This window comes from Chrysoperla carnea, chromosome 5 (assembly GCF_905475395.1).
Source record: "Chrysoperla carnea chromosome 5, inChrCarn1.1, whole genome shotgun sequence".
In the NCBI taxonomy this organism is placed as follows: domain Eukaryota; kingdom Metazoa; phylum Arthropoda; class Insecta; order Neuroptera; family Chrysopidae; genus Chrysoperla; species Chrysoperla carnea.
In genome coordinates, this window is record NC_058341.1 from 32,874,269 (window position 1) to 32,887,908 (window position 13,640).

The following is a 13,640-nucleotide window of genomic DNA, read 5'->3' on the forward strand; positions in this document are numbered from 1 at the left end:
TTCAGGCAGCAATTGTCTAATCAATTATAATTAATGGGGTGGTAAATGGATCACACTGTCGTCGCTCAGATAAAAACGTAGTAACCGATCGCAAATATCATAAAAAATTAATTGTATGAATTCTGATGTAATAAAAGATTTAAAATAATGATGTGGGTGGCCTCTTTTGTTGATTTAATTTATTATTATTATTGCAAGCCTTTATTACTTTCTTGTCATCAAAGAGACTCCAGTATTTATTAAAAAAGTCAAAATGAATAAAGATGACTGGTAATGAATAGTTTGTTTTTAACCGAATATAAAGTGTTGTTGTTGTTTCATAATCATTTTATAAAATTCTACTTGTTGGATTATTTAAATATTAAAATTTAAGTAAAACATCATCTACTCTAAAATTGGACACCAACAAGTTAATAATATCCAGGTAAGGTAGACCAACAGAAGTTATAATATAATAAACACTAAACCACTATAATATTTACCTAATAGATAGTCTAGTTTCTAGTATAGTCTAGTTGATAAAAGATCAAAGGTGATGTAATTATATTTAGGGATATTTAGTCATAGAATAAAATTCAAACACACAGGTGTTAGATGATCCTATAATATGTTTTTATAGTAGGGAAAGATGTAGTTCCTTGGTTCTGTAACTCATCACTACTTTTTTGAAAATATTATTTAGGTTATATTTCAGTTTTGAACATGAAACAAACGGTTGAGCGGGTAAAATTTGAGAATGTACGTCATGATATAACTCGGATCAAGCAAAGCATTTTACCACGGATACATAGTAATAGATACGCACTGTATTTTAAAATTATGTAATCTTTTGTATATATATCTTAACATAGTTCGAATGGAAATGAAACAATCACAATCATCCACTATCAGTAATAATTCCAGTTGAAGTCGCTATGTAAAAGCTGCGCTCAGAGAATAAGTCGGCTTAGGAGAATCTTTTTTAATCACAATCATTGTATGATAGTGTTCTTTAGAGTGGACTCTAAAGACTATAATTATGATGAAAACAATACGTAATGAAGAAATGAAAAAATACATAATGATTAGGCATAACAATACTAGAAGTTGAATGAATTTCCATTGTGACATTTACATAAATGGCTTTAATATTAAAACACCCAAATGAAAATTTCGATTCCAGATACTACACTTTCCCCTATATAGTACCTCATTTATAACTAATTTATCAAACCGTATATTTTTATATAGAAATAATTGGTGTTATAGGGCAGATTAGAAAGACTTGAAAGTACGGAAAAGCTTCAATAAAGTGAGCTTCAATCCATGTTGACGTTTTGAAAAATGGCGTCAAAAATTTCATATCATAGTCTCTGCTATACTAAACTCAAAAGTTTCTAGAAGAATTAACGCCTAAATTGAGCTGTTTTCAAAATATTGCATGCCGAATTTTGAAAATAATATGTTTACATGGTATTTCTAAGCACGGGCACTCTTGAATTGGATGAAAATTGAACTTGAAGAACTATGACAAGATAAAAAAAATTATCTAGAATAATTTTGTAATTGTTAGTAATTTGATCAAGTTTTTACTGCTTAATACTAGATTGATTTAACATTTCGTTTTTACTGCTTATTATGTCGAAATATTTCATTGCAGCTTGCAAAAACGTCAAGAGAGTCCACTTTTCAAACTAGAAACATTTGCTTTTGTATACTACCCAGACTCCTTGAGATAAATAACCAACTTAAATTTTGTCTCAATTAGTTTTTGTCGGAATAAAATTTTTTCGGAAATTGTATGTCCTTTCTTCCTGTACTATTAGTTTTAACAAAATGTAAGAAATAAGCTTTGTTTGTTTAAAGTTTGTTGAAAGTAGGAAAAGGGTTTACAAGTATCAGCATACGTTATTACCCTTTTAACTAATATTTAAAGTGATAATTGAATGGATCGTTGACGAACAAAATTGAAAATTTAAATTTAAAAATGTTGTTAAATTTTATTTTATTAAATATAATTATATGAGAAATGTCATTGTTGCTTCCCTGAAACCTTAAATAAAAATTGCTTCATATGTTTTAGAATCAGCTTGTGAGGAGGAGAACTACTTAGCTTGAAATTTTTTTTGCTCATATTGCTAAAAAAGAAATTTACAACACATCAGTATAATTCGAAGATATAATTTTTTCTCGAGTTTGGTCTAGAAATGGTAATTTAATTAAGGTTTAAGTTCGTTTTTTGGGCTGTGGGAATTAATCAGTGTGCAAATGTGTGCAAAAAATTTTTCAAAGTTTGGGGTTTGCATATACTTTTTTATCCCTTAAAAATCATTTTTGAAAAAATGAAGTTAGAAATTATATAACCCAATTCCTTAAACAATTGTGCGCATATGTTTCATAAATGTAATAAAATCTACAATTATATTTTTGACATTATATTCCAGATGAGAAAACATTATAAAAACAGTATTATATAGAAAATTTCACCTTAAGAAGATTTTGTTTGTGTTTGAATAAAGTTTAGTTACATATTATTGTAAAACAAGAGAAAATAACACAACGCTAGAATATGCAGATAGTTATTACATCGTTTATTTATTCGATAACTATACGTACATTATATACGTGTTTATTAACATATTTATATAGCTAGAACATTCTGAAGAAGATCATATGAAACCCAAACTATTGATCTTGTAATGAGTGCGCTAGGATTACTAAGTACCTATTTAAGGATTACGATATAATCGTTAAATACTTAGCAGAGATTCAAACTTTGAGCAGCTTTGCATTGAACTCTTGTACAAGTTGCTGCTGAATAGATAGATAAGCAAATACTCCAATGAAGCATTAACATTGATATTTGTGTCAGTTAATTTGTGTTATTAGGTTTAAGTTTGTATTTATTCGAGTAAAACTGACCATATAAATTACTGTTTTATTTTAAGACGCGACAAACCCTAATAATTAAAAAAATACTCTGGCTGCATAACCACTTTTTTTCGGAAGTAAAAACTAGTATACCTTCCAATGTATAGACATACAATGGGAGTAAGCAACTAGAGGACTGTCGTAGAATTTCAGTATTTATCTACGCTTATAGTATAAAAGCCTTCCACAGACGTCGAACGAATACATTACTCTATGAAAACCTATAGCACGAACGAGATAACTTTTAATGGGTCACGTACAAGAAAGGCTTTTAGAAAGTGGTTTGATTTGCTGATACCAGGGAACTGGACACTTTGAAGCACTTTAATATCAAATGTCCAATTTTGCAATCTTTGAAGCAGACATTCTTATTATTATTATAATTATCATAATTATTATGAAATTAATAATTACAAAAACGATAGCTAAAGTTAAATTTGACAAATGTTTGAAAAATAAAGAATTTTGTTGAATCGATTCTCGAAAAACCTTCGCAACAGCTGTAAACTTTTCACTTTCTTATAGGAGTAAGTAATTTGTTTGGAAAAATTTGTTGTCAAACTCAATAAAATTTGGTGTATCACTGAAGCATTTACAGGTGGGTCATATCCTGAAGCGTTGAAGGGCTAGGGCTAGGAGCATACTCTGCGTAATTGATAATTTTTCAAAAATACGCATCCCTAAAATTTTGAAGTTGTGGCTGTTTTCTATCCTGTAAAGACTATCCTGAAAACCTAATACCCCATCCAATAAACAACTAATTATTAAAATCGACAAAATCATTGAAGATATCGCGTAACAAATACAAAGATACAGTCCCATTAATTTTTTTTTCATCGTTTAAAAGCCATAAATCTAACCTCAATTTATTCCACCAAGATGTGTATTGGTTTTCATCTCAAGTAGCAATGTAAAGAAATTTATTTATAAAAATGGCCATGTTATAAAGTTTGAACTATACCATACGTTATATACGAGTAGGTAACGTTACGTATTACATAAATTTATGTTTATACAGTTGTTTTAATTATAAAGAGCGAACGCTTGAATTGCCTTTAGTATGAAATTTGATTCAATGAACAATTAATGATAAAATATTTGGTATTGAAATTGACTGTAGGCAATCAATCATATACTCCGGGAATTCGTAGTTACATATAATAATAATAATAGCAGTAATAACATTTAATTATAGCATGTTCAATCGACAATATTAAAAAACTTTTTCTATTATAAAAAAATTTTTTATTTGTTTAAAAACAGATTATGTATTTAATAAAACTGTTTTTCTGAAATTGCTAAACAATAGCGACTGCTTTTCTGGTATTTAAAATGGCTACTCGGAAATGAAACAAATAATATTACGGGAAAGTTAATTTTTGGATCTAGAACAGAAAAGGACTGTCAATATAAATTAAGTCCATCTTCTCTGATATACTCAATTAATAATTACTATTATATATTTAAAAAAATTATATATTTTAGATGTGCAAAACAATCCCCACCATTATTTTGAGTGTTATAGAAAAGGGATAAGCTGGAGCAATCTTTATAAATCCTTACTTTTAAACCCAGCGAAGCGGGTGGGTATCACTCTAGTTGTTTTATAATTGAAGACAAAATAGCGTCTGTATTTCGTATTTTCTGCATTTTTTCGTATTTCTACATTTTCTGGTTAACATCTTGCCAAGTTTTTTCCACTGTCCCGATTATCTCATTTTATAAATTATTGTTTAAGTGATTTTCTACAAGTTTATTTGCTTAAAGAATTTCTAATACTTTAATATTGACAGAAAAATTTCAGGTTCTATTTTTCTTCTCCTCTCCTTCTAAGGAGGCAGCTTAGCAGTCTTTTTAGCACATCTTCATATTATTGCACAACGATTGATGCAGATCCTACATGGCTTTTACCTTTAATTTTCGAGAAATCATGAATGCTAATCTCCTCGAACGTATGTAGACACATGCAAACGCATCCACCAATCTAATGGTAGTGTTCATACATTATCCTGATCGTCAACCTGTAAATTTCTTCAGTATTCTGGTAAGTAAAAATACCAGACCTTTACCACTATTTTGACACATTTTAACTACTACCTGATTGACTTTTTACTATATCCTATTATTTATCTGAAAATGCCGCATTCCTTTAATTTATGTTTTATTGAAATGTTAAAATTAAATTCGTGCATAACTTAAATAGACAGAAGTTTTCTAACCAATGCAGCAAAGTTATATTCATAATTTAATTTTCATTTATCTGATGATCGTCAATTTAGTTACTACAATTCGTACCTAATTAACTTTTCCCCACAAGGCAATTTAAATTACAAACATTGTTTATATCATGCCAGCTCTAATTCATAATCAATATCTTATCTTTATTCATTAGGGAATATTTTTACTTCCTTCTACAAAGTTATAGCCAGAACGAAAATATCTCTGACGATAAAATACTTACTTGGCCAAGCCTTAAAAGGTATATTTCAAAAGAAACCCCTTTTCTGACAATATACATTTGTATGTATATGTTTCAATTCGCTGTCCCGCTAACGGGTACAAACACCTTAGCTTATTTTAGCACATGAGAAACGCACTAATGATGGCAGCTTAATTAAGTGTCCATACAATTATTTTACTGTGGAGCCCAAACACCTTCAACGATTTCAACAGCTGAGATATCGGTAGAAACATGAAGAACCACCCCGATAACATAGAACGGGTACTGCGAGGGTTAAGAGTCATTATATCCACCAAAATATTTACTGAACAGTTCAAATCTCACCGGATAGGTCACTTGACAAAAAAACAAAAATGTGTAACACCCTTCAAACTCTAATATAAGTAAGACTGTAGCCCTTAGCTATACGACTTTTGAGCATCGAAATCGTCTTTTTATAGTGAATAAAAATTTAAAATGTGAAAGTACCGTCACCTATCAAAATTTCCCCGATAAATTTCAAAATCGAATTATTTGAACTGAAGTAGTTTTATTGTGATAAAAATCAACGTTGAAATAAAAATAAAATAATGTAGATTTCAGTTTTTGTAATTTTTTTCATGTAAAATGAATATTACATGTTTTTCTTCAACAATTGAGTCACGTGATACACTTTCATATCACGTGATTCCTGTATTGATCATAATATTTTATTGTTGAACTCATAAACCATATGTACCTAACTAAATGGCTTTTATAGCATGTATTACTGTTACGTATATCATGACTTAATCGTTTTAATATAGGGATTGTTTTGAAAAGAATACAAATTGGTTTTAAGCAGGGAAAATATTTGATCGACGTAAGTAAATTTGAATCGACGTAATAAACAGATTTGCAGATTTAAAAAAAATTAAAATTAAAATTAAAATGCGTATAGGCTGCCGTTTAATTAAACAAATTTTAACAGCCAGTGACACCGTTAAATTAAATCTGAAAGAAAATGTCTTTGGAATCTTACTGGTGTCCTGAAGTACCTATAACTTGGAGATAAATTGCAAAAATTAAGACTTACTAGGTACTATTACTATACCTATATGAATTTACTTTAATCGAAATTAAAAACAAAACAAGTAAAAACAAACAATTAACTGAGATAATTGTTGAAATACCATGTATAGAAGGTGTTGAAGACGCAATCGTTTGTTGTTTGGCGTCATGTAAGTAAATAAAAATATCCACTATTAATTAGTCACACAATTATAACTGATATTCCCATATAATACATACTATAAAATTTGAACCTTATTTACGCCCTCGTGGGTAAACAGTGATGATTACAAAAAAATGTTTCGAGCAAAAATTATTATTTTTTTTTTTATAAGAAACATTTTTTACATTTAAACTTTTGTTCTATCTCTAACAGTTTACAAAACCTAATTGACCTATGTTGCTCAATTACGAACTTAGCCTCACTTTTTACGCCCTGAGCACTCTATTAAAATTTCAGCTTGATATCTCATTTTGTTAGAGTTATCTTGTGCACTGACAGACGAACAGACGGGCAGACCAACAAGGAAATAATTAAGTCATTTTATACCTATACCAAAATTTGTTTGTATCATCAATATTTTTAAGCGTTACAAACTTGAGACTAAACTTATTTTAGTATGATAATTATCATATTTACATGGTATAAAAAACAATATCAATCAATCACTGTGATATTGAGTTTATTACAAAGCTTTTATTATTTTACTTGTGTTTAAATGTGACTTTAGGCTTAAGGAGGTCGTGGCTGACTCCAATGAAGCGTAGTCTCGAAGTAATGTTTTCAAATATCCTCACTCGAAATAAAAAAAAATTTGAACTTATATCACCAATGAAGTACTTACATCACCAATTTACAGTTTGGTTGTAACATTTTCTGTTCCAGGCTTATCCCTTTCCAAATTGTAAAATAATTTGATTCACCTTGATAATCTGGCAACTTTCTGTACTTAATTTTTTTTTTTTTTTTGCTAAATGCATGAGAAGAATACATAATGTTGGCATGCAAGAGTAATTAATCTATGCTATTATATGATGTGTATTATGTAAAACTTGAAAGACGTGAAATTTTTTTAAAATAAAACTAAAATTATTTTTTTTTTTACATAAAATAAGAAATATAAAATGGAGCTGTAGCAAAACATTTGTCAGAAATGCAACTTAAAAGTATGTATAATATATCAAATTTGATATGCAACATTTCAATGTTACTATAATTAAATTACCACATTGTATGGGAGTAGTTACTTGGCAGTGAACAAAATTTATAAATGTTCGTTAAATTGAAACAAAAATGTAATTAAAAATTTTGAAATTATATGTTTTAACCATTGACTTTATAGTTTTACATAGACTAAGCATCGCCTATCTTTCCGTACAGTGAGAAGCGTGTCAACATATGAGGTAATTGCTAAGGTCTGCTAGAGATATTTATCAAAAAAATATAAATTTAGGGGCATTTATCAAAAACGCATGTATTGAATGTCAAATTTTCATATCACAAAATGTTTACATAAAACATTATGATTTCAATGAACTTTTTCGATTTTTAACTTAAAAAAATACTAATCACGTATCACTTTACATTTTTGTTTACGAATCTACAATGGTTGGACTTAAGCAATTACCTCAGATGTTGGCACGCTTAAAATCGTTTGACACTCAGTCTATATAACTCTAAAGTCAATGGTTTTAAAGGTAATTATTTTTGAAATCTACTTAAAATCTTACTACAGTCAAGATACACTATGATACATGAACTAGTGGACCAGGTGACATTTCTATTTTTGGTAATTAGTTAATTAGTAAAAGTTCAACCGCATCAACCTTATGGATTCACGTATTGTGTACCATTAGATTTAAGGTCATAAAATCCAACTAAAGTGTACGTAAAAAATGTCATTGATAAACTTATTGTCAATTTTTGTAAACAACAAGTCACTAAGAGTTTTAGGCTATGCCAGTCTCTTTCAGGCCTCTCTCTAGCTTGAGCAGTTGAGGTGACTGAAATAATCACGGAATGTATAGTAATACAAATATCTTCTAGCCGCGTAGTACTGGTACTATGCGGCTTGACAACTCTTAGAGGGTTTTTGTCGACTCGCTTGATTGTAGTTAAACGAGAGTAAAATAATTTCTGTATCATAAAATAAATTTGAAAAACGTATTTTTTAAAAGTAACATGACAAGACCAAGTTGGAAATATCATATCAGTTTGAGAATAAAAGTATCGTGGAGAGACATATAATTGAGCAAAAAAAAAATAATTGGCAGTCATAGGGACTGCCGATAGAAGTGAAAACTTAGAACTTTTAGGGTAAAAATTTGAAATTTCATAATATTTGAATTAAAATTATCAATATGAATCTGGTTTTCACATCTATTGGCACTCCGAGCAACAATTATATGCATGTTTATATGGTTTTTTATTATTTAAATATAGTACGGGCTGTACATGATTATGACAAAATATAAATAAAATTCAATTGAAATAACAATTAGTATACATTCATATGATTTGTGGATAGTATTTGTATTTACATAAATTTCAATGTATTTGTTATATACGAAGCACTAATGTTACATAATACGTCATCTGTGTAGCTACAGATATACTGCTATAACCATGTACACTTTAAAAATACGAAGAATTATAGAATTAGCTTTAGTTAAAATGGCGTTTGTGTTCGCATAACCTTAATTTCTTTAGGTAATTCAAACTAAAATTTAAATTTTTTATTTATATCTCACTTCGCATTCGCAATAGTGCGAAGATTAACACAATAACAGTTATTATTATAAATGGAAATAAGTTTACGCAACCATTTTCGTCTTTTTTTTCTGTTCATATATAAATATACTTAACGAAAAATTTACAACAAAAGAATGTAAAATTTGTAATTAATTGAGCTTAAAATTTAAGCCGATTGTAATTCTAAGAACAAACAGACAAAAGAAAGAAAGTAAGGCTTATAAATGAAAACAATGGTGAAAGGAAAAACAATTTTCATACATAAATGCTGAATAAATAAAAAAAAATGTGAAGCTTGTTATGTGAATAAGGGTGGTGGTTTTACAACATTGTTTTAAAGCAAAAGTTGAATATTATTTTGTTATGAGTGTATTTCATTTAGTTGGACTTTCACGCACAGCTTGCATCATAATATCTTGATGGGAACAAAAAAAGGCAATAAATTTGTTATATAAAACTTAAATTATCTTATGTAGAATTAACGCCATATATCTACTGTATATACTCTACAAGTCAAATGGACCGTCTTTCTGGACGGCTGCAGAGCTGAGTGGCTTTTTTGAGTACATATTTGAGGCACATTGTAGATAACTTGCGAATGTGTGGATGCTGAAATCGAAAATCTGGTTGGGAGGTTGGGGGCGTTAGTGACCTATGAAATTTTTAGTTTGCAATTTTCCCTATGCAAAAAATGTCATTCTGACACTTCGAAACCTATACCATTTTAAAGTCTAATATTCAATCATTCGAAATATCGTCGCCTGGCATGATTTGGCATGATTTGGTGGGGGCTTAAATAGCCTAGTAGGTGATTTTAATTTACAATTTTTCCTATTCAAAAAATGTTATTGAGTCATTTTGAAACTTAGACCATTTTAAAGTCTTATATTCAATTAGACGAGTTATTATCGCCTGACATGATTTGGTGGGGGCAAAAATTGCCTGGCAGATGATTTAAATGCACTATTTTAATCATCTGCACTATTCAAATCATCTCCCATGCTATTTTACAACCCCAACAAAATCATGCCAGGCGATGATAACTCATCTAATACGATAATCGCGATGATAACTCATCTAAAGTACAAAAATATATAATTATAAGATTTCAATAAAGATTTGAAGAATTTCTAACAAAATACTTCTTTGGGGGAACGTTCTTAATAATTGAAAAACGACAATACATTTCAAATTTAAATAAATATTTATTAAAATATTTTTAAATTATATTAATGGAGTATCTGTTGTAGACATTTGATTTTATTTCGTATGTTTAGGGTAGACTATGATACCTTGACGATATCATATATTCAATCACCTTTCAATTTAACTTTTGATATTATTATTTAGGAGACTGCGACTCAATTAAAATAACAATTATTTTCTAGACTACAAGCTCCATATTTATTTTGTAACTCATCTAGTTTGGTTTGACGTTTGGTTTAAATCGCATTCTACCTTAACCACTGATTATGGGTAGATAATTGGCACAAAATGTTGAAGAGACTAAGTTTGGAAAGACGAATCGTTTACTTTTGATCAAAACAATGTCGTGTATAATTGTTGATTGTTCATAGCCCATTGTTACAAATAACTATTTTATCCCATGTTTGGTCGTGAATTCCTTGTCTTAAAAGAAGTAAAAAGTTCAAATGAACATATGAGCTAAAATTTTTATTTGTCGAGATATAGATGTGATAAGTTTTCATAAAAATATGATGAAGATAACAATGTAAATTATTTTTTGAAATTTCTCATATACCAATAACAAAACACAATGATTTCATTGGATTGGTTAAGAATGACGTCATTTGGTCCATGGTTTTGACTTTCAAGAAATTCGATAATAAAATTTGCAGATTTTAGTTCCAAAGCATTATGATTGAATTTATCGAAAACGAAATGTTTTTGTTTATTTGAACTTATTTTTTGGTTTTGTTTTTATAAAAGGTATGTTAACTATATTTATTCTCATACCTTTATTTAGATTTTTGCTTGAAAAAAAATTACATCAGTACCTTCATATGAACATTTTCACTACTTATGATAAAAGGAACCTAGCCCAAAATTTGCCAATGTATTTTTAAATCAACTAAATGTGCAAATTTTGATCCAAGGTTCGGCAGTCAACCTAAATAAGTTTATGTGTAGGAGGTCAGTTCTAAATGTTATTTATTCAAATATATCTTTATATAAACACTAAACTAACTCAATAAATGATTGAATTAAACCATATTGTATATTGGAATCTAATTAATTTAAAGAAATTAAAAAAAGAAACCTTCGAAATGACGTTTAGAGGCCGTAGCAGTGACTCTCTGATAAAATTAATAATTGTAATTATTTTCATTTTATGTAAAAAATTCAATATAAGTAAAAATAGCATTTGTTGCTTTGTAAAACCAAAATAAGAGTATAGTTCATTTTTTATCGAGTAATCTTATAAGTATTTCCGAATAATGAGCACTTAATACAGCTTCTGTATAAATTTCAAGTCGATTGTAATGAGTATGGCTTTCGATAAATTAATTATTAAAAATTTGTCGCGGAGGAGCTGGAACAAAGTGAATTTCTTCAGAAATTGGAAAAATAACATATTTTTCTTAAAATCGAATACAGCATTTTTGGTTTTCCAAGAGTTTTCTAAAAAACAGCCCTTTTTACATGGTATAAAAAGAAGTCGTAACAAATGTCGGTTCTTTAGTCAGTTAGTGCCTTTAAAAGTTTTACCATTTACATAAAAAAACTTTTATGAATATTCCTAAAATTATAAGCTTTAACAGAGAATCGATATGAATTTTTCCACAACGAGGTATAAAAGGATGATGAATTGATAAATAAAATATTAAATTTTTTAGATCATTTTCTTTTTATTTGGTATCGACATATCTTAATACCGGAGAGAAACGTTCTTTCGGATATCAGAAGATGTTTTGTTAATCATTATTCTTTTTATTTTGAAAAAATTCTTAGCGGGTATTCATCAATTTTCATCTTGAGCTTCAATAAAAAATTCCGGATGCAATGACAAAGAATTCTCGTTTATTATTATTTTCAAAGAGTTGTAAGACACTATATTTACAACATCCTATCAAATTCTTGCCTCTAGCAATAAACTTTACGAAAGCCAGTAAACAGGTCAGGTACCTATTAAAATTCTAAATATCATTCTAAATGGAAAGCATACTAATTTCATGTTCCATAAATCTTATTTAAATTTATTTTCCAGAACTTTACTTATGAATTTTCAGCATAAAATAAATTATGAATTTCCACCATAAATATAATATCTCTTTTCCCTTTGAATACGCAAATACATTTACTTTAAATTCCTTTCTCTCTCGAGTCTTCGTATTGCAGTCTATCTTGACTGTAAATTTAAAAGGATTGGTTCTACATAGGATTCATTTCCCACCATCCAATAAAATTTCAAATCGATGACATGATTTTTTTAACAGGCATCGTGCTACAAAAGTTTCACTTCAAACAAACACACACTTAAACACCATACAGCAATTTTTTTACTGGTGTTTTATCGTTGTCGATATCTCATAAAAAGAGAATATCAATTTGGGGGGAGCATATAATCTACGATCATAGGGGTTTAAAAGCTCACCCCAACCAGAGTTGTGAGCTTAAAAGGATATTAAACCTTTATATACATTGAGTCCCACACTGAGAAATTAAAGTCTATTGCTTAATTTCCCATCTCATGTCCCAAAAAATACAAAATTAGAGTATACAATTTCTTAATTATATTTAATTAATTACTCATCATTATTAACCTCGCAAAAAGCGAACAAAACATAAGGAAAAATGAAAGGAATAAAATAATAAAAAAGTAACGGGAAAAAAATTTTTTTTATTAAATAAGAAGTGAAAAAATAACTTCTGTTGTTAAAAATCCTTTTGTTTTAAATTTCAAATATCATTAATTGTATTTTTGTGTGTGTATATAAAGAAAACTTTATTTCTAAGAAATAAATTTCTATTTTCTTTTGTGTTATAAGGAGACAGCAGTGTAGAGGGTTGCGGGGGGTGGACCCGACTTGAATATATAATATTTTAATACATTCAACACACCCATTTTAATAATTTTAAAAGAATATTACAAAAAAAAAACAATCAGCGTATTCGACTTTTTTAAAATATTTTCCATACCTTCTGGTCCAAATAATAATCCAAACTCAATTGTAAAATCCAGTTCTATGATTATCTTTAAATGTCGACTCACTTTCACACTTGGAGCAAATCAAACTAGGATTTTAAAACATAACACATTTTTTTAAATGTTTTTTTTTTTTTTTTTTTTTTTTTTTTTTTTTGTTATTATAAAACTACACAAATTTTAAAAGGAAATTAATAAAAACTAAAAATTAAAAACAAATTGGAAAGTTGGACGTTAATTTATGTTGGTTTTTGTTGTTGTTTTATTGTCAAGAGTACTAAAAATTTTGTATTGTTATAAGCTAATAAGTTATTATTATT

General features: G+C 28.4%; 1 protein-coding gene across 2 annotated transcripts in view; it reads right to left on the reverse strand.

Moving 5' to 3' along the window:
- The window catches only part of LOC123299671 (potassium voltage-gated channel protein Shaw-like), a 174,041-nt gene extending 160,626 nt beyond the window's left edge, over positions 1–13,415 (reverse strand). For both annotated transcript variants that reach the window (XM_044881964.1, XM_044881963.1), the window contains exon 1: positions 13,314–13,415. The gene's annotated coding sequence lies outside the window, so the exon portion shown is untranslated. The remainder of the gene's footprint in view (positions 1–13,313) is intronic.
- Positions 13,416–13,640: the final 225 nt, after the last annotated feature.